Source organism: Arvicola amphibius, chromosome 6 (genome assembly GCF_903992535.2).
Source record: "Arvicola amphibius chromosome 6, mArvAmp1.2, whole genome shotgun sequence".
NCBI classification, from domain to species: domain Eukaryota; kingdom Metazoa; phylum Chordata; class Mammalia; order Rodentia; family Cricetidae; genus Arvicola; species Arvicola amphibius.
This window is the reverse complement of record NC_052052.2, coordinates 19165051-19169437: the sequence shown is the minus strand read 5'-3', so window position 1 is coordinate 19169437 and position 4387 is coordinate 19165051. Positions and strand designations below refer to the sequence as shown.

The 4387-nt window shown below is 48.2% G+C and overlaps 1 non-coding gene across 1 annotated transcript; it reads right to left on the bottom strand.

Annotated features, from left to right (window-relative positions):
- Positions 1–3530: 3530 nt before the first annotated feature.
- On the bottom strand, positions 3531–3640 carry LOC119818068. The gene has a single exon (XR_005285990.1). It is a non-coding gene; the product is annotated as a U6 spliceosomal RNA (small nuclear RNA).
- Between the last annotated feature and the right edge of the window lie 747 nt (positions 3641–4387).

Below are 4387 nucleotides of genomic sequence, written 5' to 3'. Positions count from 1 at the left end.
GAGAAATCTTTGTCTCTAAAAAAATAAAAACAAAAACAGAAAAACAGCATAAAGCAAATGACCCCTTCCCAGGAGAGATCACAGATCAGAAAGAGCAAATTCTCATTTTAAATTGTTTTACTGTCTTGCTGGCTCCTTACTAATCAGCAGGTTCACAAAAGTCTTCTGCCTAAGTTCACTGTTTTATCTATATAAGGGTTGTGGTTTGACCTTTTTGAAAATGATGTTTGAGACACATGTGGTGACACACACCTGTAATCTTAGCACTTGGAAGCTGACGGCAGGAAGGTCATCCTCGGCTATGCAGCAAATTTGAGACTAGCATGGGCTATGCAATGTCTGTCACACAACCTGAAATGACAGAAAGAAGGGCCTGGAAAGCTGGCTGAGCAGTTATCAACGCTGGCCGCTCCTGAAGCGTTTGTTTCCCTCACCCCTGTGGCAGCTCACAGCCATCTGCAACTCCAATTCCAGGTGTTCCCACGATGCCTTCTGACCTCCGCGGGCACCAGGCGGCACACGTGGTGCCCAGACACACGTGCTGGCGAAACACCCAGACACATAAAATCATCTTTAGAAAGATGAATAAAAGAACAGAAGTTAGTTTATGCTTGCGTTACTTGCTGAGACCCTCGGTCCTGAAGAAGTCTGCGGAGTGATCCACATCTTCCTGTCCTCAGTCTGTTCAGATGGGACAATTGTCAGCTCTGTGCTCTAACCCAGCGCAACCGTGCAGGCAGCCAGCCCCTGAGAGAAGGGCTAGGTGCTAGCAGAGCTCTGTGGATGGCTGGATCAAGTCTCGCTGCGGACAGCAGCCAGCTAGACGAGAAGCACAGTTAATGTGCACAGTGTAGCTCTTCTGAGCCTTAACGCTCCGTTTCTGTGGAATGTCATGTGCCGGACACCCAGATGGAAGAGTCTTACTTTGCAGCTGAAGCGGACTTCCATCTTGCAATCCTCTTGCCTCAGACACATGGACACTTGGCACAGACAGAAGTCTTCTGTAACTTGAGCATAGTTCCCATTTCTCTCTTTAACTTTCTGTTCTCTTTTCTCACCCCATCCTCACGACACCAAGAAGAGGACACAGGTCATTTCCTCTATCCCCAGAGTCACACAGGAAACATTAAATCCTCATACCTGGCTCATGAGTGAGAAGAGAAGAAAAGTGTCTCGAGGGGCAGAAAATGGCCCCCAACTCTGGAGGACTGAAAAGGAAGTCAGGGGTCTGGAGGAGAGACGCTGGGATGACTGGACGTCCTTCTGGCTGCAGAGTGACGCACCCCTGCCTGGAGTAGACTACCTGCTTGTTTGGCCTCTGCTTAAGAACTAAAAACTTCCTCAGCTAATAATTACATACGGAGCCCACACCAGCCGGGATCTTGGCACCACCTTGTGGTTATTTCTGAAACTGCGCGTTCAGATTGAAAAGCTAGAAGGGCAAGAGAACGCCAAGACAATTGCAAGGTCCTGCGCCTTCCTTGTGCCCATTTTCTCTTTTTCTCATCTCCCCTTCTCCCTTTCCTTTTACCTATGTCCCTGGGTACAAAGATCGGGCCTCTTCACTTGCCAGACAAGTGCTCCGCCCCGAGCTACGCTGCCACCCAGCTTTTTCCCCATTCGTTGAGCATTGACGATATGCTAGGCTCCGTGCACACATTTTACTTTACAGAAGCCTTGGGAGGGGTGGGAACAGCCTTTAAAGGTCACTGATGTTCCCACTGTACAGATGCAGAAAATGAGAGAGATGGGTTTTCCCAAGCGCATGCAAAAGCATTTTCTGTGCTGGAGAGGGACAGTGGTCCTGCATGTCTGGAGCTTGGGACAGCTTGGCTCAAACCCAAGTGTTTGGAGTGCGTATAAGACCCTGAACTGGACACTAGAATGTTCTGTCATCTGGTCTCAGACTCTGGCAATCCCCTCATTGTTTGTCTGTCCCCGACTCGGGACTCTAGGCTTCCTGAGAGCCCGAGGTTGATCTGTTTCCTTCAGTGCTGTGTCCCCAAAATCCAAAATGGATTTCAAGTCACATAGTATGTTCTCTAAGATAAATGAAGACAGGATGGAGAGGAGGCTTGTCCTCACCCAAGAGACCTTCACAGTCTAGAAAAGGACAGATTGGTGAAGGGCACCAAATACCCACATAACCCAGAACGCTTTGCAAGAGGAGGCACAGGAGTTTTGGGACCCAGCAGAGGCATGATGGGGAGCAGGACCTTCAGAGCAGGCTCGCTGGAGGACATCGGAGTGGAGCAGAGCCTCTGAGGAAAGGTAGAAAGCTGGGGAGGTGGCTCGGGTGGTAATGTGCTTGCCACACAAGCAGGAGGACCTGAGCTCAGGTCCCCAGCACCCATGGAAAAAGCCAGGGCAGTTGTGTGCACCTGTGACCCACCTGCTGGAGAAGCAGAGACAGGAAGATGATGTTCAGTAAGAGACTCTGCCTCAAAAAAAAAAAAAGTAGAGCACGTTTGAAAAGGCACCTGACGCCACCTTCTGGCCTGCACACACGTGTACGCTGGATGAGTTACTTTTCTATGGCTGTGATCAAACAATGTGGCCAAGGCGACTTCTAGGAGTCAGTCATGGTGGGAACTGTGGCAGCAGGAGGCAGACACTGGTGCAGGAACGTGACAGCTCCCAGGTGAACTGTAAGCAGGGAGCAAGCAACTAGGAATGGTGTGAGCATTTAAACTCCAAACCAGCTTCCGGTGACACTTGCAGCAAAGCCACACTTCCTATGGCAGCCCAAATAGCACCAACTGGGAACCAAGTATTCAAAACCCACCACGTACACATACATGTGTGTGCACCAGCACACATATGCACATTCAAGGACACACACGCTCAAAGGAAGATAGGAGAGAAGCTAAAAATAGCTCAGTGGGTAAAAACACACACCTGATGACATGAACTCGGTCCCAGAATGCTGAATACACTGGTACACGTTCTCAATCACGGCACTCCTATGGCAGATGGGCTCAGCGGCAGGAGAATCAGCCAGCAGCATACAGCATTGTTGCGGTGCAGGTGTGGGTTCCTGAGGGCCCATGGAAAGGAGAAATTTAGAGCCAGGCAGTGATGGCATTTGCCTTTAATCCCAGCTCTCGGGAGGCAAAGGCAGGAGGGTCTCTCTGAGTTCAAAGCCAACCTGGTCTACAAGAGCTAGTTCCAGGACAATCGGGACTGTTACACAGAAAAAAACTGACTCAAAAATAAATAAATAAATAAAGAAAGAAAGAAAGAAAGAAAGAAAGAAAAGAAGAAAAAGGAAAGAAGAAAGAAAAAAAGAAAGAAGGAAAGAAAGAGAAAAGATAGCCCTTTTCAGCTGTAGAGTGGCTCTGTCTCTAAGGACTGAAACTTTACCTCCTGAAAAGGCCAATTTGGTGCCATAATTCTGCTGTAATTATAGTCACGTGCCCCTGTGTCCGGAACACCTTCAATTACAATGCCATTTATATGAACCCTAAGCGTCAGTCTTTGATCATTACAGAAATCTGCCAAAATATTTGTTTCATGGTTTTTCCAGGAACTAAAGATATGAATGCTTCATGAATTTGCATGTCATTCTTGTGCAGAGGCCATGCTAATCTTTTCTGTATCACTCCAGTTTTAGTATATGTGCTGCTGAAAAGCTGGGCACAGTGGCACATGCCTGGAGTCCCAGCTACTTGGGAGGCTGAGACAGGAGGATTATGAGTTCAAGGCTTGCTCCTGCTCAGACTGCCCAAGAGAGAGAACCCATAATCCCCTCCTCCATTTTATTTGGTCGTGTATCCAGAGAAAACCATGCCCATAGGGCTAACGACCCCAAATGTCACTGGATAAATGGATCAAGTTTACACAACACAGCACACTAACAGAGACAGCAAGAAACTCTGCCTCAAAACCAGAAATAGAGCGGAGCGGTGGTCGCGTACACCTTTAATCCCAGCACTCGGGAGGCAGAGGCAGGTGGATCTCTATGAGTTTGAGGCCAGCCTGGTCTAAAGAGCAAGTTCCAGACAGGCTCCAAAAGCTACACAGAGAAACCCTGTCTCGAAAAAAATCCAAGGTGGAAGGTGAGAACTGCCTCCCAGAAACTGTCCTCTGACTATCACGTATGCACGCCTGCACACAGGCACACACACACACGCACACATACACACACACCTGCACACATATACATTCTCTGAAACACATACACAAGACACTATAGCTTTAGAATTTTTAAAATTTTATTTTATGTTTAAGGATGTTTTGCCTGCATGTACGTCTGTATACCATGTGCATGCCTGGTTCTGCAGAGGCCAGAATCGGGCATCAGATCTCCTGGACTGGAGTCCATTGGGTTCTAGGAACTAAACCTGAGTCCTCTAGCAGAGCTGCAACACTCTTAACTGTTGAGTCA